Below are 27384 nucleotides of genomic sequence, written 5' to 3'. Positions count from 1 at the left end.
TTGTTGTTGTTGTGTGTTTTTTCTTTTGTTTTGTTTTTGAGACAGAGTCTTCCTCTGTGGCCCAGGCTGGAGGGCAGTGGCACGATCTCAGCTCACTGCAACCTCCACTTCCTGGGTTCAAGTGATTCCCCTGCCTCAGCCTCCTGAGTAGCTGGGACTACAGGCGTGCGCACCATGCCTGGCTAATTTTTTTTTATTTTAGTAGAGACAGGGTTTCACCATGTTGGCCAGGATGGTCTCAATCTCCTGACCTCGTGACCCGCTTGCCTCAGCCTCCTAAAGTGCTGGGATTACAGGCGTGAGCAGCTGCGCCCGGCCTATATGACTTTATATTTACCTGCTCCCTTCACCAGGAGATCATGGCTGTGATGCTGGGTTTTCTTAACAGTATAAGGAAGACTTGCCCCCTTGCCCTATCAAAGAGAATAGTTTTGGAGGGGAGAAGTGGGACCAAAAAAGACGCAGTTTTCATTTGTATTGGGAAATGTGAAAATAAAATTGTCAACTCTTTTAGTTAAAAACAAAAAAAAAGAAAAGGAAACAAGATGTGGGGCTGCCATATGCAATACCGTGGATTCCAAGGATCTTCTACTCTGGAGGCAAAGATTATCTTTGCTGAAGCCAGACCAACCTGACCCAAAGACCTTTTGTTTTTTTAATGTGACTGTGTTTTATTTTACAATGTGTAATTCACTTTAGAAGGGCAAAGTACCTGTCTGGGAAAGACTATTTAATTTCCTGCATTTATTTAGAATGTTGGCTGATGTTATTATGAAGGGAAACAGCTCTAACAAGTGAGTGCCCCCCACATAGACACAGCTCATGAGTTCACGGGGCAAAGGAATTGAACAGCAGCGTCCTAATAGCCGGCCTTCTTTGTGGTATGGAAATAATTATCAGCATGTAAAAGACTATACATATATTCAACAATTCTGACCCCCTGCAAAATTCAAATCTACAACTGATTTGCTTCCTGGGCTCCTGAAAACAACTTTGTCAAAATTGTTCAGAAATAAAATCAGCCAATCGTTGCCCCTTGGGGACGCAGGACAAAGCAAGTCAGCCATGACCAATGTGGAGTCGGCCGTACACAATTACATGCAGACCTGCAGGACATCGAGTCCCTGCTATGGTCCCTCCCCAGTCAGGCCCCCATTGCCTGGGCTGCAGCCAGAAGGATTCAGGCACAAGTGCATTCAACAAATGCTTATTTAATTGTATTGGTGGTTAGAGTGTTGCAGTTGATTAAGGTACATTAATGGATCCATGTCCTCCCTGTATCCAAGACTCTGCCATTTGTCTCTGCAGCTCCTCCCACTGAAGAATTGGAGTATATTTCTCCAGCCCCTAATGTTGCGTTTAGTCACGTGTCTAGCTTTGGCCACTGGAATATTAATCTGCATGACCAAAAACTTGGAAAGTATGCATTCATTTGTGCTCGCTCACTCCTGCTATCACCATGAGAACAAGCCCAGGCCAGACTGCTGCTTCCAGAAGAAGATAAGAGACACCAAGAGCAAAGTCAAGCTTCCCAGACATGCTCATGCCAGATTAACCAACACTCAGCTGACCGATAGATCTATGAAAATAAACAATTGTTGTATTAAGCCACTGAGATTTGGAGTGACTTGTTATGCAGCATTTTGTGACAACAACTAACTGATACAAGGGTCACCATCCTTTATCTCTGTAGATTTTAACCAATTTTTAATAGCTAGTTGTAGATCTTCTAGTTGCCTTTATTTATAATGAATACGACTGTAGAGCTAGTTTGGCCTGACACTACCAGTAACCTACACAGAAATTCAGAAATACTTTCTTCTCCAACCTCCCCAACCAACCTTTTTTTGTTGTTGTTTGTTTGTTTCTGGGCTCTCCCTCTTTGCCTAGGCTAGAGTAGAAGTGGTACAGTCAGAGGCAAACAGTTTGCCACTGTAACCTCAAAATCCTGGGCTCAAGTGATCTTCCCCTTCAGCCTCCTATCTAGCTAAGACTACAGACATGTGCCACCATGCCTGGCTAATTTTTTTATTATTTGCAGAGACAGGGTCTCACTATATTGCCCAAGTTGGTTTCAAACTCCTGGCCTCAAGCAGTTCTCCTGCCTCATCCTCCCAAAGTGCTAGGTTTATACGCATGAGCCACCAAACCCAGCCTCTTCTTCTTTTCAAATAGAAACCCTATTTTATTCTGACAGTGGGTTGCTTTCTTTTTTTTTTTTAAGAAAAAGTTGGCCCAGCCCCAGGGAATAAATCGTGACTGTTCTAAACAGGGTTGGCAAACTATAGACCAAGGGCCAAATCTGGCCCTCTGACTGTTTGTATAAATTAAGTTTTACTGGAATAAACCCAGGTCCATTCATTTATGCATTGTCTACATATGCTTTTAGACTATGATGGCACCACTGCGTCACTGCAACAGAGGTTATCTAGACCAAAAGCCTAAAATATTACCGTTTGCCTCTTTATGGAAAAAGTTTGTCATTCCCTAGTCTAAGGTTTAGATTCTGAGCTTATCATTTTAGCCTAATCCCCCTTACCAGTGACTGGCTCAAAACAAGCCTGTGATTCCATTCTGACAGTTCTACTGAGGGAATTCCCCCTTCTTCTCATGCAGAGCTGATGAGAGCAGTTTGTATTAATAGGACATATGCTCAGGTTTTCTGAAAAATACTTTTATCTAGAAATGCATAGGAATATGCTGGGGCCTGAGTGTACCATCTGGGGGCCTAGAGATTGACTCACCTGCCTCCAGAGCTAGTGCTCACACTTACTACTGAGAGGCCTGAGGAAACACCTGTCTACCCACCACCAGAACCTGCACACATCACCTGGAGAACTAGAGATCAGACTGCCACACATGCCACCCAGGAGCCCAGTGGTGCACCTGCCCGCCTGGCCCAGTGCTGCCACTGCCAGCAACCAAAGAAGCCACCTGGGGGCCCAGGGATTGGCCCACGCAGACAGGCTATCATCAGTGCCCATATACACTGCCCATGGTCCCTAGTATTGACAAACCTGGTCCACCACTACTACCACTGATGCTGAAGGACAAGACTTCCTGGCATCCCCATCCTCAGCAAAGCCTCACCACAGCCTCAAATAACAACTGCAGTCTGGCCAGGCATGGTGGCACACGCCTGTGATCCCAGCACTTTGAGAGGCCGAGGTGGGTAGATCGCGAGGTCAGGAGTTCGAGACCAGCCTGGCCAACATGGTGAAACCCCGTTTCTACTAAAAATACAAAAATTAGCTGGGCATGGTTGCATGTGCCTGTAGTCCCAGCTACTTAGGAGGCTGGGGCAGGAGAATCACTTGAACCCAGGAGGCAGAGGTTGCAGTGAGCTGAGATTGTGTCACTGAACTCCAACCTGGTGACAGAGCAAGACTCCATCTCAACCACAAAAAAAAAAAAAAAAAACACAAAACTGCCGTCTAAGCCACTGAATGACTCACAGACACCACTCATGCCAATTACAGCTGAAGAAATCATATGCAGACTATACCACTGTAGCCACCCAGAATCAAAGCCAAAGTGTGATATCCAATGAACATTGTAGCTACAGCTATAAGAAAAGGTTTTCCCATATAAAAGCCAATCCATAAAATTGAAAGAAGTGACTGTTATGTCAAAGGCACAGATAGTCACATAAGGATGCAAGAAATATGAAAAAGGAAACATAACATCTCCAAAGAAGCATAATAATTCTCCAGCAACAGATTCCAATGAAAAGAAAATCTATGAAATGACTGAAAAAAAATTCAAAATAATGTTCTTAAAGAAAGTCAGGGAGATACAAAAGAACACAGATAATTAATACAAAGAGTCAGGAAAACAATTCACGATCTGAATGAGAAATTCAACAGAGATAGACAGCATAACAAAGAACCAAACACAAATCCTGGAAGAGAATAAATCATTGAAAGAAATACAAAAGATAATTGACAGCTTTAACAATAGACTAGATCAAGCAAAACAAAGAATTTCTGAACCTGAAGACTAGTCTTTTAAAATAATCCAGTCAGACAAAAAGAAAGAAAAAAGAATGAAGCAAGGCTACATGACAGATGGGACACATATGTGACCAAAAACTGAAATTCTGGGAGTTTTGGATGAGACGAGATGGGTAAAGGCATAGAAAACCCATTTAATAAAATAATAACTGAAAACTTCCTGAAAGCTTCCAAATACAGGAAGCTCAAAGATTACCAAATAAATACAACTCAAAGAGGTCTTCTCCAAGGCACATTATGGTAAAATTGTCAAAAGACAAAGAGAAAATGCTGAAAACAGCAAGAGAAAAGCATCAAGTCACTTAGAATCTCCATCAGGCTAAAGGGATTTCTCAGCAGAAACCTTGCAGGCTAGGAGAAAAGGGGATGTATACTACAAGTAAAAAAGAAAAACAAAGTAAGCCAAAAATACTATACCCAGCAAAGATATCCTTCACAAATGAAGGAGCCTGGCACAGTGGCTCACATCTGCAATTCCAGAGACTCAGAAGGCTGAGGCAGGAGGATCATTTGAGCCCAGGAGTTCAAGGCTGCAGTGAGCTATGATCATGCCACTGTACTCCAGCCTGGGTGACAGAGTGAGACTCCATTGCTAAAAAAACAAAAAACATAAATAAAAGAGAAAAAAAGTATTTCCCAGATAAGAAAAAGACTGTTTGTTTGGGTCTTGTTTGTTGTGGTCCTAGAAGAAATGCTTAAGGGAGTCCTACATTGGGAAGCAAGAGAACAATATCTACCATCAGGAAAATACATGAAAGTATAAAATTCACTGGCAGAGCAGACACACAAAGAAGAAAGGATTCAAACAACACCACTAAAGAAAACCACCGAACTGCAACCATAAATAATGAGAGAAAAAAGGAACAAAGGTGTATTAGTCTGTTTTCACACTGCTGATAAAGACATACCTGACTGAGACTGGGCAATTTACAAAAGAAAGAGGTTTAATGGACTTACACTTCCACATAGCTGAGGAAACCTCACAATCATGTTGGAAGGCAAGAAGAAGCAAGTCATGTCTCACATGGATGGCAGCAGGCAAAGAGAGAGCTTCTGCAGGGAAACTACCCTTTTTAAAACCATCAGACCTTGTGAGACGTATTCACTATCATGAGAACAGCATGGGAAAGACCTGCCCCCATGACTCAATTGCTTCCCACCAGGTCTCTCCCACAACATGTGGGAATTCAAGATGAGATTTGGGTGGGGACACAACCAAACCATATCATTCTGCCCCTGGCCCTTCCCAAATCTCATATCCTCACATTTCAAAACCAATCATGCCTTCCCAACAGTCCCCCAAACTCTTAACTAAGTTCAGCATTAACTCAGAAGTCCACCGTCCAAAGTCTCATGTGAGACAAGGCAAATCCCTTCTGCCTATGAGCATGTAAAATCAAAAACAACTTAGTTACTTCCTAGATACAATGGGGGTATATGCATTGGGTAAACACAGTCATTCCAAATGGGAGAAAATTGCCAAAACAAAGGGGCTACAGGCCCCATGCAAGCCCAAAATCCAGTGGGGCAGTCAAATCTCAAAGCTCCAAAATGATCTTCTTTGACTCCATGTCTCACATGCAGGTCATGCTGATGTAAGAGGTGGGCTCCCATGGCCTTGGGAGAAAAAAGGCCACAGCCCCACTCCTGTGGCTTTGTAGGGTATAAATCCCCTCCTGCCTCCTTTCATGGGTTGGCATTGAGTGTCTGCAGCTTTTCCAGGCACACAGTGCAAGCTGTCAGTGAATCCACCATTCTGCAGTCTGGAGGATGGTGGCTCTCTTCTCACAGCTCCACTAGGTGGCGCTGCAGTAGGGACTCTATGTGGGGGCTCTGACCCCGCATTTCCCTTCTGCACTGCCCTAGTAGAGGTTCTCCATGAGTGCCCTGTCCCTGCAGCAAACTCCTGCCTGGACGTCCAGGCATTTCCATACATCTTCTGATATCTAGGCAGTGGTTCCCAAACCTCAATTTTTTACTTCTGTGCACCCACAGGCTCAACACTATGTGGAAGCTGCTAAGGCTTGGGGCTTGCACCCTCTGAAGCCACAGCCCACGTTGTACCTTGGCTCCTTTTAGCTGCAGCTGGAGTGGCTAGGACTCAGGTACCCTAGGCTGCTCACAGCAGGGGGGCCCTGGGTCCAGCCCACAAAACCATCAATTCTTCCTAGGCCTCTGGGCCTTTGATGGGAGGGGCTGCCATGAAGATCTATGACATGCCATGGAGACATTTTCCCCATCGTCTTGGGGATTCACATTTGACTCCTCGTTACGTAAACAAATTTCTGCAGCCAGATTGGATTTTTCTTGAGAAAATGGGATTTTCTTTTCTATTGCATTTTCAGGCTGCAAATTTTCCAAACGTTCATGCTCTGCTTTCCCTTATAAAACTGAGGGCCTTTAACAGCACCCAAGTCATCTCTTGAATGCTTTGCTGCTTAGAAATTTCTTCTACCAGATACCCTAAATCATCTCTCTCAAGTTCAAAATTCCACAAATCTCTACAGCAGGGGCAAAAAGCCACCAGTCTCTTTGCTAAAACATAACAGGAGTCACCTTTGTGCCAGTTCCTGACAAGTTCCTCATTTCCATCTGAGACAACTTCGGCCTAGACTTTATTGTCCATATAACCATCAGCATTTTGGGCAAGTCTCTAGGAAATCTCTTCCAAATTTTCCCACATTTTCCTGTCTCCTTCTGAGCCCTCCAAACTGTTCCAACCTCTGCCTGTTTCCCAGTTCCAAAGTCACTTCCACATATTCAGGTATCTTTTAGCAACACCCCACTTCTGGTACTAATTTACTGTATTAGTCCACTTTCACACAGCTGATAAAGACACATTCAAGACTGGGAAATTTACAAAAGAAAGAGGTTTAATAGGCTTACAGTTCTACATTGCTGGGGAGGGTTCAAAATCATTGCAGAAGTCAAGGAGAGGCAAGTCACATCTTACAGGGATGGCAGCAGGCAAAGAGAGAGCTTGAGCAGGGAAACTACTCCTTTTAAAACCATCAGATCTCACGAGACTTATTCACTATCAAAAGAATAGCATGGGAAATACCTGCCTCCATGATTCTACTACTTCCCACTGGGTCCCTCCCACAACACATGGGAATTCAAGATGAGATCTGAGTGGGGACACAGCCAAACCATATCAAAAGGATAACCAGAAATAACCAGAAAACAATGAACAAATTGACAGGAAAAAGTCTTCACCCATCAATAATCACTTCGAATATGGGTTAAATTACCTACCTAAAAGACAGAGAGAGGCTTAATGGATAAAAAATGACCCAACAACGTCTACAAGACACTCACTTCACTTGTAAAGACACACACAGACTGAAAGTGAAGGGATTGAAAAAGATATACCACACAAACAGAAATCAAAAGTAACCAGGAGTAGCTAAACTTACATCAGATAAGACTTTAAGTCAAAAACTGTAAAAAGGACAAAGAAGGTCATTATATGGTAATAAAGGGATCAATTCAGCAACAAAGTATAACAATTCTAAATATGCACACAACCAACACAAGCACATCCAGACACACATAGCAAATATTATTAAATCTACAGGGAAAGATAGAGTCCAATACAATGATAGTAGAGAACTTCAATGTCCTACTCTCAGCATTGGACAGTTCATCTAGACATAAAATCAACAAAGAAACCTCAGATTTAAGCTGCACGTTAGACCAAATGGACCTAACAGATATTTTCAGAATATTTCATCCAGCAGCAGCAGAATATACAATCATCTCATCAACACATGGAACATTCTCCAGGAAAGACCATATGTTAGGACACAAAACAAGGCTCAACAAAATTTTAAAAATTAAAATCATATCAAGTATCTTCTCAGACCACAATGGAATAAAACTTGAAATCAATAAGAAGAAGAAATTTGGAAACTGTACAAATACATGGACATTAAACACGCTATTGAATGATCATTGGATCAATGAAGAAATTAAGATGGATATCAAAAAATTTTTTTAAACAGAAAATGGAAACACATCATGCAAAACCTATGGGATACAGCAAAAGCAGTACTAGGAGGAAAGTTTATAGCAATAAATGCCTACACCAAAAAAGTAGAAAGATTTCAAATAAACAACCTAATGATGAACCTCAAGGAACTCAAATAGCAAAAACAAACCAAACACACAAGTAGTAGAAAGAAAAAATAATAAATAACATAGCAGAACAAAATGCAACAGAGACAAAAAAGAAATGCAAAGAATCAACAAGATAAAAGTTGGTTTTTTGAAAAATTAAACAAAATTGAAAAACCACTAGTGAGGCTAACCAAAACAAACAAACAAACAAAAAACAAAAAAGGAGACCTAAATAAATGCAATCAGAAATGAAAAAGGAGACATTACAACTGTTACCAAAGAAATAAAAAGGATCATAAGAGGCTATTATGAACAACCATATGCTAACAAATTGGAAAACCTAGAGGAAAGGGATAAATTCCCAGACATACACAGCCTACCAAGATTGAACTAGGAAGAAACAGAAAACCTGAACTGACCCAAAATGAATAGCAGGTTTGAATCAGTAACAAAAAGTCTCCCAAAAGAGAAAAGCCCCAGACTAGGCTTTTATGCTGATTTCTACCCAGTTTATAAAGAAAAACAAACACCAATTCTTCTCAAACTATTCCCAAAAATTGAAGAGGAGGGAATTCTTCCTAACTCGTTGTATAAGGCCAGCATTACCCTGATATCCAATGAAGACAAGGACACAACAAAAAGAGAAAACTACAGGCCAATATTCCTAATGAACACAAATGGAAAAATTCTCAGCATAATACTACCAAGCCACATCTAATGATTAGTGAAAAATATAATATACCATGATCAAGTGGGATTTATCCCAGGAATGCAAAGATGGCTCAACATACACAAATCAATACATGTGATACATCACATCAACAAGATGAAAGTCAAAAACTATCTGATCATCTCAGCAGATGCAGAAAGAAAAATCACTCGGTAAAACTTACCATGCCTTCATGATGAAAACTCTCAATAAATTATGCATAGAAGGAACACTTCAACATAAGAAAAGGCATATATATGACAAATCTACAGCTAACATCCTACTCACTGGGAAAAATTGAAAAGCCTTTCCTCTAAGAACTGGAACAAGACAAGGATGCCCACTTTCACCACTTTTATTCAACACAGTATGGGACATCCAAGCCAGAGTGATAAAGAAATAAAAGGCATCCAAAATGGACAAGAGGAAGTCAAATTGTCTCACTTTGCAGATGACATAATCTTATACTTGTAAACAGAAAAACCTAAAGACTCCACCAAAAAACTCTTAAAATGGGTAAATTAGGCTGGGCATGGTAGCTCATGCCTGTAATCCCAGCACTTTGGGAGGCCAAGGTGGGCGGATCACCTGAGGTTGGGAGTTTGAGGCCAGCCTGGTAAACATGGTGAAACCCTGTCTCTAATAAAAATACAATTAGCCAGACATGGTGGTAGGTGTTTGTAATCCCAGCTACTTGGGAGGCTGAAGCATGAGAATGGCTTGAACCCGAGATGTGGAGGTTGCAGTGAGCCAAGATTGCACCACTGCACTCCAGCCTGAACAACAGAGTGAGACTCTATCTCAAAAAATAAAAAATAAAAAATTTTGTAAAGAATGGATGTATAATTCAGTAAAGCTTCAGGACACAAAATCAACATACAAAAATCAGTAATGTTTCTATATACCAGTAACAAACTAGCTAAAATAGAAATCAAGGAAGAAATTCTATTTACAATAGCTACAAAAATAAAATGCCTAGGAATAAACTTAACCAAGGATGGGGAAAAAAAAAAAAACCAAAAAATCTCTACAATGAAAACCACAAAACACTGATAAAATAAATTGAGAAGGACAGGAACAAATGGAAAGGCATCTCATGCTCGTGGGTTGGAATAAGGCTAATACCGTTAAAATGACCATGCTACCCGAAGCAATCTAGAGATTCAGTATAATCCCTATCAATTATATTCTTCACAGAAACAGGAAAAAAAAAAAACCTGAAATTCATATGGAACCACAGAAGACCCCAAGTAGCCAAAGCAATACTGAGCAAAAAGAACAAAGCTAGAAGCCTCACACTACCTGATTTAAAAATATACTGCAAAGCGGCCAGGCGCAGTGGCTCATGCCTGTAATCCCAGCATTTTGGGAGGCCGAGGCAGGCGGATCACAATGTCAGGAGATCGAGAACATGCTGGCTAACATGGAGAAACCCCGTCTCTACTAAAAAAAAAAAAAAAAAAAAAATTAGCCAGGTGTGGTGGTGGGTGCCTGTAGTCCCAGCTACTTGGGAGGCTGAGGCAGGAGAATGGCGTGAATCCGGGAGGCAGAGCTTGCAGTGAGCCAAGATCACACCACTGCACTCCAGCCTGGGCGACAGAGCAAGACTCTGTCTCAAAAAAAAAAGTATATATATGTGTATATATATATATATACACACATATGTGTATATATGTATATATATACACACATATATGTGTATATATGTATATATATACACACATATATGTGTATATATGTATATATATACACACATATATGTGTATATATGTATATATATACACACATATATGTGTATATATGTATATATATATATATATATATATATATATATACACACACACACACTGCAAAGCTATAGTAACCAAAACAGCGTGTATTGGTATTAAAACAGACACAAAAACAAAGGAAACAGACTAAAGAATCCAGAAATGAATCCACATATTTACAGCTAACTGATTTTCAAGAAAGCTGTCAAGAACATACATTGAATAAAGGACACCCTCTTCATTAAATGGTGCCAGGGAAACTAGATATCCAAACATAGAAGAATAAAACTAGACCCTTATCTCTCATCACTTACAAAAATAAACTCAAAATCAATTAGACTTAAATGTAACAGCCACAACTATGAAACTACTAGAAGTAAACACAGGAGAAATGCTTGAGAACAAAGATTGTATGGCTAACACTTAAAAAGTACAAGCAACAAAAACAGACAAATGGGATTATATTAAATTTACCTTCTGCATATCAAAGAAAGCAATCAACAGAGTGAAAAGACAACACCCCTCCCTTACACCATACACAAAAATTAACTCAAGATGGCTTAAAGACTTAAATGTAAAACCCATAATTATAATAACGCTGGAAGACAACCTAGGCAATACCATCCGGTACACAGTGATGGGCAAAGTGTTCATGGTGAAGATGCCAAACGCAATTGCCACAAAAGCAAAAATTGACAAATGGGATCTAATTAAATGAAAGAGCTTCTGCACAGCAAAAGAAACTATCAAAAAATAAACAGACATTTCTCAAAAGAAGATATACAAATCACCAAGTTTATGAGAAAATATTCAACATCACTAATCATCATGAAAAAACCACAATGAGATATCATCTCACACTTGTTAGAATGGCTATTATGAAAAAGAAAAAGCACAACAAATGCTGGCAAGCATGTGAAGAAAAGAAAATTATTGTATGTTGTTGGTGGGAATGTAAATTAGTACAGCCATTATGAAAAAAAGTACAGAGATTTCTCAAAAAACTAAGAACAGATCTACCATATGATCCAGCAATCCCACTCCTGGGTATGTATCCAAAAAAAAGGATATCAGTGTATCAACGGGATATCTGTACCCCCATATTTACTGCAGCACTATTTACAATAGCCAAGATATGGAATCAAGCTAAGTGTCAATCAATGGATGAATGGATAAAGAAAATGGGAATATACGCACAATAGAATAGTATTCAGCCATAAAAAAGAATGAAATCCTGTCATTTTCAGCTAAATGGATGGAATTAAAGGTCATAATGTTAGGTGAACTAGGCCATGCACAGAAAGAAAACTATTGCATGTTCTCACTTATATGAGCAGTTTATGCTCCTGGAAATCAAAGTGGGGGCCATGTTTCAGGTCAGTAGGGTCAGGGATAGAGACCGCAGTTGTGGACTTGTGTGCCCTGGAGCTATATAAAATTGATATCATGGAGATAAAGAGTAGAATGATAGTTACCAGAGGCTGGGAATAGGAAGTTGATTAATGGGTATAAAAAGAGGTTGATTAATAGGTATAAAAATATATAATAGAAGGAATAAGATCTAGTGTTCATTATCACAGAAAGTGACTACAACAATTTGTTGTATATTTCTTTTTTTTAATTTCAATAGTTTTTAGGGAACAGGTGGTATTTGGTTACATGGATAAGTTCCTTAGTGGTGATCTCTGAAATTTTGGCGTACCCATCACCAAAGCAGTTTACTCAGTGCATAGTCTTTTATCTCTCAGCCCCTCCCACCTTCCCCCTGATCCCCCAACGTCCACTGTTTCATTCTCGTGCCTTTGCATCATCATAGCTTAGCTCCCACTTACGAGTGAGAACATGCAATGTTTGGTTTTCCATTCCTGAGTTACTTCATTTAGAATAATGGTCTCCAACTCCATCCAGGTTGCTATGAATGCCATTATTTCATTCCTTTTTAAGGCTAAGTAGTATTCTATGGTATATATATATATAACACATTTTCTTTATCCACTAATTGATTGATGGGCATTTGGGCTGGTTCTATAGTTTTGCAACTGTGAATTTTGCTACTGTAAACATGTGTGCAAAAGTATCTTTTTCATATAATGACTTCTTTTCCTCTGGGAAGATACCTAGCAGTGGGATTGCTGGATCAAATGGTAGATGTACTTTTAGTTCTTTAAGGAATCTCCATCTCCATACTGCTTTCCATAGTGGTGGTACTAGCTTACATTCCCACCAGCAGTGTAAAAGCGTTCTCTTTCACCACGTCCGTGCCAACATCCATTTTTGCTTTTTTTTGTTGTTGTTGTTTGTTTTTGTTTTTTTTTGAGATGGAGTCTCTCTCTGTCACCTAGGCTGGAGTACAGTGGTGCGATATCAGCTCACTGCAACCTCTGCCTCCCGGGTTCAAGTAATTCTCCTGCCTCAGCCTCCTGAGTAGCTGTGATTACAGGTAACCGCCACCATGCCAGGCTAATTTTTGTATTTTCAGTAGAGACTGGGTTTCACCATGTTGGTCAGGCTGGTCTCAAACTCCTGACCTCCTGATCTGCCCACCTCGCCTCCCAAAGTGCTGGGATTACACGCGTGAGCCACCATGCCCGGCCCTATTTTTGTTTATTTTACACGTGGTATTGCATTGTGGTTTTGATTTGCATTTCCCTGGTAATTAGTGATGTTGAGCATTTTTTCATATGTTTGTCGGCCATTTGTATATCTTCTTTTGAGAATTGTCTATTCATTTCCTTGGCACACTTTTTGATGGGATTATTTTTTTCTTGCTGATTAGAGCTCTCTGTAGATTCCGGACATTAGTCCTTTGTCAGATGCAGTTTGTGAAAATTTTCTCCCACTCTGTGGGTGATCTGTTTACTCTGCTGATTATTTCCTATGCTGTGCAGGAGGCTTTTAGTTTAATTAAGTCCCATCTATTTATCTTTGTTTCTGTTGCATTTGCTTTTGGGTTCTTGGTCATGAACTGTTTGCCTAAGCCAATGTGTAGAAGCGTTTTCCAAAGTTATCTTCTGAATTTTTATGGCTTCAGACCTTAGATTTAAGTCTTTGATCCATCTTGTGTTGATTTTTGTATAAGGTGAGAGATGAGGATCCATTTTTATTCTTTTACATGTGGCTTGCCAATTATCCCAGCACTATTTGTTGTATAGGGTGTACTTTCCCTACTTTGTTTTTGTTTACTTTGTTGAAGATCAGTTGGCTGTTAAGTATTTGGCTTTATTTCTAGGTTCCCTACTCTGTCCCATTGGTCACGTGCCTATTTTTATACCAGCACCATGCTGTTTTGGTGCTATAGCCTTGTAATATACTTTGAAGTTGGGTAATGTGATGCCTCTAGATTGGTTCTTTTTGCTTAGTTTTCCTTTGGCTATGCAGACTCTTTTTTAGTTCTAAATGAATTTTGGCATTTTTTTCTAGTTCTATAAAGAATGATGATGGTATATTGATAGGAATTGCATTGAATTTGTAGACTGCTTTTGGCAGTATGGTCATTTTCACAATATTGAGTCTACCCATCCATGAGCATGGAATGTGTTTCCATTTGTTTGTGTCATCTATGATTTCTTTCAACAGTGTTTTGTAGTTTTCCTTGTAGGGGTCTTTCGCCTCCTTGGTTAGGTATATTCCTAAGTATTTTATTTTTACAGCTATTATAAAAGGGTTTGATTTGATTCTCAGCCTGGTAGATGTTGGTGTATAGCACTGCTACTTATTTGTGTACATAGATTTTGTATCCTGATAAATGGATTTATTGTATATTTCTAAATAGCAATAAGATTTGAAATATTCCCAACACAAAGAAATGATCAATGTTTGAGGTGATTAATATTCTAAAGACCCTGATTTGATCATTACACATTGCGTGCATGTACCAGAATCTCACATGGACCCCATAAATGTGTACAATTATTCCCTATCAAAAACATTTTTTAAAGAAACATGCAGGAATACACTGTACCTCTTCCTTGCTGTCTCTGGATATTGTCATATGAGGACTTGACATGCGGATTGTGGCAGCCTCTGTGACAAAGAGCAGAAGACAATAGCAGCATGGAAACCTCAAATGAAAAACCTAACATCTCAAGCTACTAATTTAGCCAACCTTGGCATCAGCTATCTCTGGTCTTAGTACATGAGGTGATAAGCCCCCACTGTTCAAGTTGGGTGGACATCAATTGCTGCAGAATAGAAGTTAATGAGGTTTCCTCCTCCTGGATCCCCTACTAGACCCTGACATACCCATTCAGTCATGGGCAGAAAGGGAAGCAAAGGGTAAGGAGATCTGGCTGGCTGTGCCAGATGCAAATTTTACCTGTCCTGTTTAAAACACTCAAAGCTCAATTGGTTAAACAAAAAAAGGAAAAACACAGTAAGGAGTATAACACTCCCCAGATGCAACTTAATCTAACACGCTATACTTTAAACTTTCTAAACATACATAGAAATCAGACCACTACTTCTGCAGAACATTTTACTGGTAAAAAGAACAGCCCACATGAGGGAAAACTGATTTGGTGGAAAGACAACAAAAAAAAAACATGGGAAATAGGGAAGGTGATAACATGGGGGAGACGTTTTGCTTGTGTTTCACCAGGAGAAAATCAGCTTCCTGTTTGGATACCCACTAGACATTTGAAGTTCTACAATGAACCAATCAGAGATGCAAATGAAAGTGCCTCCGCAGAGACAGAAAACCCGCAATCGAGCATCATCGACTCGCAGGGTGAACAAAATGGTGATATCAGAAGAACAGATGAAGTTACCATCCACCAAGAAAACGGCACATGTGGAGAGCCAGGGAGAGGAAGAGAAAGAAAAAGAGACAGAGATCAGAGAGAGACACAGAAAGTGAGACTAGGGAGAGAGATAGTATAAAAGAGAGAGACTGTAAGAGAAGGGAGACAAAGAGATAAAAGGTGCGAGTGAACAGGTGAGGAGAAAGACCGAAAACTATGAGAAACAGCAACTAAGACACAAAGGAGGTGGGAGACTGCCTGGGTGCTGCAGCACCCACACCGTCTTCTTGCCCCCTGTCACTTGGGTTAAAACCACTGGAAATTCCACTGTTGCAAATTTTGTATTAATCCTTGTATGTCTGTCCTTTCTATTGTTAGTTTACAGGTGTATCCAGCAGCTCCAGAGAGACAGCGACCAGCGAGAAGGGGCCATAATGATGGTGGCGGTTTTGTCAAAAAGAAACGGGGGATATGCCGGGAAAAGAAAGAGAGATCAGACTGTTACTGTGTCTACATAGAAAGGGAAGACATAAGAGACTCCATTTTGAAAAAGACCTGTACTTTAAACAATTGCTTTGCTGAGATGTTCTTAATCTGCGGCTTTGCCCCAGCCAGTTTGACCCAACCACTTTGACCCAACCTGGAGCTCACAAAAACATGTGTTGTATGAAATCAAGGTTTAAGGGATGTAGGGCTGTGCAGGACGTGCCTTGTTTACAAAATGTTTACAAGCAGTAGACTTGGTAAAAGTCATTGCCATTCTCTAGTCTCAATAAACCAGGGGCACAATGCACTGCGGACAGCTGCAAGGACTTCTGCCCTTGAATGCTGGGTATTGTCCAGGGTTTCTCCCCATGTGATAGTCCGAAAAATGGCCTCATGGGATGAGAAAGACCTGACGGCCCCCCAGCCCGACACCCGTAAAAGTCTGTGCTGAGGTGGATTAGTCAGAGGAAAGCCTCTTGCAGTTGAGAGAGAGGAAGGCCACTGTCTCCTGCCTGTCCCTGGGAACTGAATGTCTTGGTATAAAACCCGATTGTACATTTGTTCAATTCTGAGATGGGAGAAGAACCGCCGTAAGGTGGGAGGCAAGACATGTTTACAGCAATGCTGCCTTGTTATTCTTTATTCCACTGAGATGTTTGGGTGGAGAGAAACATAAATCTGTCTTGCGTGCATGTCCAGTCATAGTACCTTCCCTTGAACTTCATTATGACATAGATTCTATTGCTCACATGTTTATTGCTGACCTTCTCCTTATTATCACCCTGCCCTCCTACTACATTCCTTTTTGCTGAAATAATGAAGATAATAATCAATAAAAACGGAGGGAACTCAGAGACCGGTGCCAGTGCAGGTCCTTGGTATGCTATGCGCCGGTCCCCTGGGCCTACTGTTGTTTCTCTATACTTTGTCTCTGTGTCTTATTTCTTTTCTGTCTCTCATCCCACCTGGCTAGAAATACCCACAGGTGTGGAGCAGCAGGCCACCCATTCATTATGAGATTACCGGCATGAATAACCCCACCTGGCCACCTAACTCACTCTTGAGAGGCCAGAAGTGATGCTGGAACTTTCTTCCTCTGTGGGTTAAAAAGGGAAAATTAGGGAGAATACAAGGCATGAGAGATGCAGCAATGGATATGTCTATATGGAGCTTCTGTCTGCATCCAGTAGAAAATGCATTTCTAGGCACCAGGTTTAAGAGCAAAATCCTGGAGTCTTGTCTGTTAGCATTCTCCTTCCCCACAAACCTGAGAGGGAATACATTTTGCTCCAGCACACCCGGATGTAGGAAATGTCACATTCCTATTTCTGTAACTTCAGTTAAATCTGCTCTGAGTCCCTGGATGCCTGGCAGGTGGAGAATTCAATCTTGTCGTTACCAGCATTCCTTTCACTTCTCCATGGGCTTATGTAAGAATTCTGGGCTTACACACTGTTGGAAAGCCAGGTAGGAACTACATCCCCTGAACTCTCCGTTCTTCCAGCTGCTCATGATCCATCAGCCTTTTTTGGGATATCTTGCTATAACAAGACCCTCCTCACAGCATCATTCCACTGACCCACAGGCTCAGCCCCAGGGACCCACACTATAACAGGTCTCCACTATGCTTAGGAACTCACAAAAACCTTCTCTTCTTCTTGGCTTCCTCTGATATCCAGCCACTCCCCCGCTTCTCACCTTAAACACAGATGGCAGCTCCTTCCCATCGTTCCAAACCTTGGGGATTGTCCATCCAAATTCTCTTCAGACACCAAAGCTTCACCCGCCCTCTTCAGGGAGATGATGCAAGGGCATCTGAGATCTTTGGAAGCCCAATTCTGGCCTCTCTTTGGGGTGGGCTGAGAGTGGGAACTAGACTCTCTTTTCCAAGTGCCATGTTTATCTTGTTCATCATAATATTATCTCCAATGCATGGCACATAGTGGGCACTACAGACTGACACATAGTAGGTGCTATTAGTGTCTGTATAATGGGACTCTTGAGGTTGAAGTTATTAGCAGAAACCTGCCAAGCAAAAGGATGGAAAACCGACCACCAAAAAAAAAAAAAAAAAAAAAAAATGAAAACAGTCGTGGCTTTGAGCTCTAAACACACAAGGCACCAGCCCAAGTTTGGGCAATTTTAATACAACAGCCATTTTGCCTCCAAACAAACTGGCACTGGAAACCTCCCTCTGCCTCTTAGAGAGAACCAGTTTCTCTTTCTCTAAGTGGGCAGCACTTCTCCCCAGTGGCAGTACCCAGCCCACTGCCACCAGCAAAGGACTGCAGCCAGGAGCCAAGAGTTTGATAGTTTAAAGAATATATTTTATAGGGAAAAACAAAGTAACATCCACATAAATCTGGAACTACCACCACTTTCCAGAGGCCGAATCCCATTTGTGGAGTCTCTTGCATCTCAAGCACCTCGCAGTCAGCTCAACTACATACTTTTGGGATTCATTGCAGAGAAGAGTGAAGGTTATCTGCAAAATAAAGGAACCAGGGCTCAGAATTCCCAGAGCAATCCATGACAGGGGAGGTGAGTAGAAAAGGGAAGGGTGAAGTCAAAGGAGAGAAGTCAATGAGTTGGCCAACACCAAGCAAGGATCATGGGACCCTCTCTATGGCCCCACATCTCAAATGAAGTCAACAAAACCCATCAATGCTTGGTGTAAGTGTTGTATGCTCCCGGAAATGAAAGCAGGGGCCAAATTTCAGGTCAGTAGGGTCGGGGGTAGAGGCAGCAGTCATGGACTTGTGGGCCTTGGAGGATGGGATGATTCTGAGACATTGAATCCCTACACTGATCTCAGTAGAAATCTCAGGTAGGGCTTCAACATTCGTGGACCAAGGACTCTGCGGGCCTGAGAGCAACAGCCTTGGTGCATGTCCCAGCTCCATCAATCTCAACTGGGGCTTTGAACAAGTTACTTATTTTTTTAACTAACGTTATTTTAATTGACAAATCATAATTGTACACATTTATGTGATGTTTTGATATGTGTATACAATGCGGGATGATTAGATCAAACTAATTAACATGTCCATCCCCTAATTTACTGACAATTTTTATGATGAGACATTTGAAATGGACCCTCTTAGTTATTTTGAAAGATACATTATTATTGACTATAGTCACGCTGCTGTGCTATAGATTTCAAAGCATATAATCCAGCAACCCAACTTCTGGGTATAGACAAAAAAAATCGAAATCAATATGTCGAAGGGATCCCTACGTTCCTATGTTCACTGCAGCACTATTCACAATACCCAAGATATAGAATTAACCTAAGTGTCCATCAGTGGATGAAAGGATAAAGAAAATGTACTATATACACACAATGGAATACTATTAACCCTTAAAAAAGAAAGAAATCCTGTCATTTTCAACAACACAGTGAACTTGAAAGACATTGTGTTAAGTGAAATAAGCCAGGCACAGAAAGACAAATACTGCATGATTTTACTTATATGTGGAATCTAAAGAAGTTGAACTCACAGAAATAGAGAGTAGGGCAGTGGTTATCAGGGGCTGGGGTGGAGGAAAGGTAGGGGATAGGAGACACTGGCCAAAGGGTACAAAGTATCCAATAGGAAGAATAAGTTTTGAACAAGCTAAACTCCTCTGAAAGCTCAGTTGCTCATCTGTAGAGCAGGGACACATCATTAACCTTCTAAGGATGTTGCTGTGAGAGTAAGAGACGATGTTCAGCACAATACCTAATGCACAGTCAGGTCTCCTTAAGCTTGAACCTGCATCGCCATGACCTCTACATCTCAGGACAGAAAGGCTCACAGCCAGTGTCTCAGTTCCCAGTGAAAAGTGGATCCCAGACCAGGCTGAACAGTAGGATCCCTAGGGGATACCTCACCCTACTGAATCAGAATCACCAGAGGTAGAGCCTGGGTATGTATGTACGTATGTGTGTGTGTGTGTATATACATGTATGTATATATGTATGTATAAGAGACAGGGTCTTGCTCTGCAGTCCAGGCTGGAGTGCAGTGTCACAGTCATAGTTCACTGCAGCCTCAAATTACTCCTGGCCTCAAGCTATCCTCCCACCTCAGCCTTCAGAGTAGCTGAGACTACAGGTGCATGCAACCAAGCCCGGATACTTTTTTTTTCTTCTTTCTTTTTGGAGAGAGTCTCACTCTGTTGCCCAGACTGGAGTGCAATGGTGCAATCTTGGCTCACTGCAACCTCTGTCTCCTGGGTTCAAGTGATTCTCGTGCCTCAGCCTCCTGAGTAGCTAGGATTAAAGGCATGCACCACCACACCAGGCTAATTTTGCTTTTCTCATTGTTGTTTCTTGTTTGTTTTTCACAAATAGGACTTCTTATTTGCCAATGTTTTAAGTCTGAACTTTAAACAGATTCTTGGACTGGTGGTTCATATCCATCAGCTCATTCAACTTTAGCATGTGTCTCATCCCTAGTGGGTTTTCCAGAACTACTACCGTCACCACGAAGCTCCATGCCTTTCAAACCCAGGGTTCTCCAGCATTTTTACTTTTCTAATGAAGACATCATGGAGAGGATAAATTGGCAAGCCTTTTCTACATCTTTTCCAATGTTGTCTGGAATCAATTTATTGACCACTTCTTTCAAGTCATTTGTCTGCACCTCTCAAGTCATGATTTCCATCATCTTCTTCTGGATTTGGCAGACTGTTAGTGCTGAGCGTAAGAGGTCTTCAGTATCTGATTGTTGTGTTTTTTAGTAAAACCAACACAAAACAGATGAAAGAAGTAACCATCAGTAGTCTTGACATCAACATGAGTTTCAATCATTGTTGAACATTTTTCAAACATGGAACATATTTTGTCACAGGAAAGACCCATGCCATAGAAGTTAGTCAGGCAGTTTTTGCCCTGAACATCTTCAGTAATCAGCTTGAATTTTCTAAATGCAACTTCATCATTCTGCACATCAGCAAGACTCACTTCAAACACAAGACCCTTGAGACCATCAGATGCAATTTGGGTTCCTTGGGTCCTGGTGACCAAGTCTTTCCAATATTTCTTATATTGAACATAGCAGGTGCTTTCACATCATACTGATCTTTCTTAGAAAATGGATCAACTATTTTCTTCTTAACTCCCTTTTTGCCACCTTTCATAAGGCACTTGTTCTTAACAACCGCCATGGTGCTGCTCAGAGTACCAAAAGGCTAAATTTTATATTTTTTGGTAGAGACGGGGTTTCACCATGTTGGCCAAGCTGGTCTTGAACTCCTGATGTCAGGTGATCTGCCCACCTCAACCTCCTAAAGGGCTGGGATTACAGGTGTGAGCCACTGCACCCAGCTGATATTTATTTTTTCTTTCTTTGTAGAGACAGTCTTGCCATGTTGCCAAGGCTGGCCTGGAACTCCTGGCCTCAAGCAATCCTCCCAACGCAGCCTCCCAAAGCACTGGGAATTCAGGTGTGAGCCACCATGCCCAGCCTGGAATCTATTTTTAAAGCCAATCAAGTGTTGAATAAAATTGCAACTTGCGCTGTTTTTTCTTTGCATTTTTTACATTTCAGTGGTTTTTAATATATTCAGAGATTACACAAACATTACCAGTCAATTTTAGAACATTTCATGACCTCATAAAGAAACCTCATACTCTTTAGCTAACACCCCCTATCCTCCCATGCCCCTACCAGCCCTAAGCAACCACTAATCGACTTCCTATTTCTATAGATTTCCATCTGAATGAAATCATGTAGAATGTGATCTTTCATCTGTTTGAAGGTTCATCCATGCTGTAGCGTATGTACTTTCCTCCTTTTTGTGATCAAATAATATTCCACCATGTGGGTAGACAACAATTGGTGTATCTCTTCATCTGGTGATGGGCATTTGGATTTTAGCAAAGTCCATTTAGAAAGCTCAATGCTTTGGGCTTCCACTTGCTTTGCTGCCTGTGTCCTCAGAAGGAGGCTTCATCCTTCCATGTAACCAGCAAATCCTTTATGCAGAGATGTACACAACACACTCCTCTCCTTGGCTATGAAACCTTGAAAGGCTCCTCTTGGTGGCCCCTGGTGCTCATTTCAGAGTAGTTCAAATTAAGGTGATCAGCTTTCATGCCAATCACTCTACAAATCACTCCTATTATGACCAATTTTTCTAAATGCTTTATTGAATTATTACTTAAAGAAATGTGCACATAGAAGAAGTCAACACAGTACTTTTCTTACAAACTGAACATATTGCCCAGGCGCAGTGGCTCATGCCTGTCATCCCAGCACTTTGGGAGGCCGAGGTGAGCAGATTGCTTGAGCCCAGGAGCTCGAGACCATCCTGGGAAACATAATGAAGCCCCCCTCTCTACAAAAAATAAATAAATACAAAAATTAGGCAACAGTGATGGCACATGACTGTAGTTCCAGCTACTCAGGCGGGCTGAGGTGGGAGGGCTGCTTGAGCCCAGGAGGCAGAGGCTGCAGTGAGCCATGACGGTGCCACTTGCTCCAGCCTGGGTGACAGAGCAAGATCCTGCCTCAAAACAACAACAACAACAACAAAACCTGAACATCTCCATATTTCCGACACTCAATTCAAGAAACAAAATATTACAGCCCCTTCCAGGATATTCCTGGGGTCTCTTCCATCTCTACTAACCCCTGACTACAAACAGCCTCCACCTATTTCACCTGACATTGTACTTGATGAAAGCAGCAGTTCTCAGATGGGGCTATTTTGCCCCCTGGGGACATTAGGCAATATCTGGAGACACGGGTTTGTCTCTACTTGGGGGGAGTTGTGTTACTGCATCCAGTGAGTCCAGGGATCCAGGGATGCCACTCAACATCCTAAAATGCACAGGGAACCCCCACACATAGAACAGAGAAATTGCTGAGCCAAAATGTCAGCAGTGTCACAGCTGACACCCTGACATACACACAATCACACAGTATCTGCTCTTTCGTGCTCAGGATCTCTTTCATTCTAATCATCTCATAGGAAACAGAAATGTCATTTGGAGGTAGGTAGAGTCCAAAACAAAGAAGATCCAGAGTTTTTTTTTTTTAATCAGCCTGGTGCCTTTAGAGCTAGGATTTAGTTTCCATTCTTTCTGTCTCATTTTCAAGTGATTTTTCTTCAAATGGCATCTGCTGGGCTCAAGACCCAGAGATCCCCACAAAGCTGAGATTCACATGGGAATTTTGTACACACCCACACAGGTATACACTGCCATTTACATGCAGACATCCACCCACAGATACACACATCCGGAGACCAAGACAGAAAGCAAACTCCAGCATAAAAGCATGGTTCCCCGAACAGGAGAAATGCACCATTCACTCCAGGGAGGTACCTATTTGTTTAATTCAGCCTCTGATAGTCAGGCTGTTGCCAAGCCCAGCTCTGAAAGTCTTCCCCTCTAGGAAAGAGAGATGGATTTTTTCTTTACTCAAGAATATAGATCTAAAAAAAACAAACACTTCTGCATCTCAAAGCAGGCTCTACCTCCTGAGCTACACATATTGATTTTATCATCAATTTTCTTTTATTTGAACTGGAGAAAAATATAACCTAATTATGTTCTTACTGACACTTTGGAATCAGTTACACTAAATCCGATTCTCTGGGTTCTCATGCTTAATGTGTTTAATTTGGGGGACAACAAAGCAAAATCATTGGTCATGTTTTAATATAATTAGTACAGGATATATCTAAGGGGTTCAAGTATCACTGTAGCAAGAAGCTCATTCTGCAGTAAAAGGGGGATTCTGCCACTAGGATTCAGTTAGGGTGGTTCATGGCTGCACTGTTTCATCAATGTCTCTTCAAGGGTCCATGGAATGTGGAATGGGAAAGACTGAAATATTCCAAGACTTGGCTAAGCTTCTCTTAAGGGGTGTTAGGAGCTGATAAAATAACCTGGTCTTTATAGACATCCCACACTGTAGTTCTCTAAGCTACAGATTCTCAGATTTTTCTATTTTATAAACCAGTAAAAATATTTTTTTAATTTGAGAACCAACATAAGGTTGCAATTTTTTTTCTTTTTGGTAAGAAGCAACTTTTTTAAACTATCAGTTTCACACACACACACACCCCCACAGAAATTCCAACATGATTGGTCAGAATAGGTGAGGTTTTGCTGCAATAACAAACAATTCCTAAATCTTGGTAACTTCAAACATCAGAAGTTGTTTTTCTCACTCATGCTACATCTGCAGAGAGGTATGGGGTGCTCTGTTTTCCATCAAACTTGCCCTAAGACTAAGGCTAATGGGGGTTGCATTACCTCGAGTATCACCAAGCAGGGAACAGAGGGAGAAGAATGCTAGAGAGTCTTGTACTACGAATTAAATGCCCCAGGCTAGAAGTCTCACACTGCACCTCTGCCCCTAGCCTCTTGGCCGGTACTAGCCACATCCCCTCCCCCACCACAGGGCAATGCATGAAGACAGGAGAATTGGATACATTACAAATTTCTACCCCATGGCATTTCATAAAAGAGAAAAAATGCAAATACAAAAATGTTTTAATAGAATATATACATTTTTAGAATACAGAACAATCCTCCAAAAAGGACAGCTGGTGGTCTTTCACCAATGGACACATTTCTGTGACATTTTCTCTGTTTTTCCATTTTATACTTGACCTATGAACATTTTATACAGATGGTCCAAAGAACACCATTTGGGGACCACTGCTCTAATCAGGTGATGAAAACGGCCCCAAGAACAGAGCACAGTCTCTTTAGCAAAGACCCAGCAGGGCCAGGGTGACCATGTTCTCACCATCAATGTGCAGATATCCACCTGCAGCATCCTCACATCCCAACATCAAACAGTGGCTCTTTATAGCTTGATTCTAATGTCCTTTGATCTTCATAATCATTGTAAAGCTCTCTGGCCCCAAGATCTAACATCGCCTCTCTAGCTACATCCTGCAACTGTTCACCTCTCCTGCCTCCTCATCCCTCTAGACTTCTCTTCACAACCTCGTTTCCTTCTTGCTTTACCTTCCTGCTCAGCCTGGACCTTACAGTCACCTTCTTCTTGTAATGTGCTCCTAAACTCTTTCTTCCCTGCTTTCAACCACACCCACCTGGAAAATTTCCATACCCCATTGATGACTTGCCTTGCAACTGCCCAAGGGCTGCTGAATGATACTGGAAAGAATCACAACATGGATCTGGTAGTTCCACTAAATAATCTCACCATCCAAGTCTAGGGTAGTCTTCACTTCTGTTCAGCAATATTTTTAAGCATCACAAATAAATTCTGAACCATATTTGCTATAACAATTGACTTTAAGCCTCTTCCATATCTCAAAGCCCCCCAAACCCATCCCTAGGGGTTTCAGAGCCCAGAGTTGAGTTTCTCAACTCACTTCCATCTCACCCCTAGCTCACTGTATCTTGACCCTCTTCCTCTGCCTTTCCCATCTTATAAGGAGAAGCATCCTTCTCCTTTCCCAAGCTACCTTCTCCACTTGTGCCTCATTTGAGACCTCCCTTTATCACCCATTTCCTTGGAACTCCCATGACTCACCACCTTCACTTGTCATTTCACTCATAAATATTTTGCACCATGTATGTGCCAGGCGTTTAACATATAATCATGCTTAAGTCTCCACATGCTAACAAGAAAAACCTTGATTATCCCTGCTATGCCTTCAAGTTATTACCCTCCCCGCTCCTTCTTGTGTTCCCAAACTTTGCTGATCTTCATCAATCCCTCTGATGCAAATGGCTCCGAAGTTTGCACCCTATTAGGTTGGTGCAAAAGTAATTGCGGATTTTGCCTTTAAAAGTAATGGCAAAAATAGCAATTATTTTTGTACCAGCCTAGTATCTTTTCTCCTTCTACCAAACTTTGTCCCTGAGCCATCTCATCACCTATAACTACCTCCTCCATGCAGTTGATTCCCAGATCTGTATTATTCTACTGAAAATCCATTCCCCAACTTTCTCGGCTAGAATAACAGAAGCCCAGTTAGAATTCATGATACCAGTTTCCCACCACCACCACCGTCGCCCTGCCATTGTTAGCAAAACCATCTCTTGAGTGGAGCTCAAAGATTTGTAATCTCCCACTGCCCAGAAAGATAACTTCAGACTCAGCCTAGAAGTAAAGATCCTCCAGATATGGCCTCAGCTACGCTCCAACCCATGGCCCCAGTGCATCCCTTTGATGCCCACTTCGGTGGAGTTAAAATTGAGTGAGTGTTTTTCTTTTCACATACTCCCGGTGTTCTTCCACAAATACAATTTTCACCTCTTGAATATTTTCAAGGATTCTCTATGCTACACGCAGTGAAATCCAAACTCCCCATCAGGACCCCAGTCTTCCCAAATGCTCTTTGCACTTTTCTGCCTCCATGCTTTTCCTTGGATCATCCTCTTCTCTAATATAACCTTGTGTATTACTCTAGGTTCTCCAGAGAAAGAGCAGAGAGATAGAGGTAGAGCTATACACATAGAGAGAGACAGATTGTTTTGTTGTAAGGGATGGCTCACATGGTTATGGAGGCTAAGGAGTCCTGGAGTCTGCAGCCAGCAAGCTGGAGACCCAGGACAGCCAATGATGTAGTTCCAACTCGAGTCCACATCTAAAGTCAGGAGAAGATTGATGTCCCAGCTCAAATATAATCAGGTAAAAAGAGCAAATTCTCTGTGACTCTACCTTTTTGTTTTGTTCAGGTCTTCAGTGGATTGGATGAGGCTCACCCATATTGGGGAGGACAATCTGCTTTATTCAGTCTACCAATTAAACGTTATCCTCATCCAGAATACCTCAGAGACACACCCAGAATAGTGTGTAGCCAAATATCTGGGCACCCCACAACCCAGTCAAATTGATACATAACACTAACCATAATGTCTTGCTTCTACTCTCTCCCCATTACTGCATATCCAAATCTTTCCCTTATTTCAAGGCTTAGTTCAAATGTTACCTCTTAACTAAGCCTTCCCTGCAAACCCCAAATATTAATAGAATTGGTTTCTCCCTTCTCTGATATCTCAAAATACGTTGTGTGTTTCTCTTTTACTGTATTTATTACAAACTCCCTTATAAATCAAGACAATGATTCCCAGACAAATTATCAGAAGAGTATAAAAGAAGTCTTCTTTGAGTGTGAAATATCTCATGGAATACAGCACATGGCCTTTTCATGAAGAAACTACTGGGAGAGAAGAAGACAAGCTGGAAGAGGCCAGGGAAAGGGGGTTAGTACAAAACACAATGAGGCTGGGCTCATACAGTGGCTCACCTGTAATCCCAGCACTTTGGGAGGCCAAGGCCGGCAGATCACGAGGTCAGGAGATCGAGACCATCCTGGCTAACATAGTGAAACCCCGTCTGTATTAAAAATACAAAAAAGTTAGCCAGGCATGGAGGCAGGCACCTGTAGTCCCATCTACTCGGGAGGCTGAGGCAGGAAAATGGTGTGAACCCGGGAGGCAGAGCTTGCAGTGAGCCGAGATTGCACCACTGCACTCAAGCCTGGGTGACAGAGCAAGACTCCATCTCAAAAAAAAAAAAAAAAAAAAAAGGACAATGAAATGTCAGTGGATGGGTGCCTATAATTTC

At 41.5% G+C, this 27384-nt stretch overlaps 1 protein-coding gene, 2 long non-coding RNA genes and 1 pseudogene across 3 annotated transcripts in view; 1 reads left to right on the top strand and 3 right to left on the bottom strand.

Annotated features, from left to right (window-relative positions):
- LOC134758087 (uncharacterized) overlaps positions 1-16691 on the top strand; it is a 91533-nt gene extending 74842 nt beyond the window's left edge. Inside the window, exon 2 of the long non-coding RNA XR_010132914.1 lies at positions 15728-16691. This is a non-coding gene — a long non-coding RNA (uncharacterized lncRNA). The remainder of the gene's footprint in view (positions 1-15727) is intronic.
- LOC115936312 (translation initiation factor IF-2) overlaps positions 1-27384 on the bottom strand; it is a 133567-nt gene that overhangs the window by 83841 nt on the left and 22342 nt on the right.
- Positions 18141-27308, bottom strand: LOC115935259 (uncharacterized). Its single transcript, XR_008678698.2, has 2 exons — positions 27065-27308; positions 18141-18320 (listed from the first exon to the last, which is right to left on the bottom strand). It is a non-coding gene; the product is annotated as an uncharacterized lncRNA (long non-coding RNA).
- LOC101130155 (small ribosomal subunit protein eS1-like) lies at positions 19746-20986 on the bottom strand (annotated as a pseudogene).

This window comes from Gorilla gorilla, chromosome 2 (assembly GCF_029281585.2).
Source record: "Gorilla gorilla gorilla isolate KB3781 chromosome 2, NHGRI_mGorGor1-v2.1_pri, whole genome shotgun sequence".
NCBI lineage: Eukaryota > Metazoa > Chordata > Mammalia > Primates > Hominidae > Gorilla > Gorilla gorilla.
Note: the sequence above shows the minus strand (reverse complement) of the source record. Positions and strands in the feature narration are given on the sequence as shown.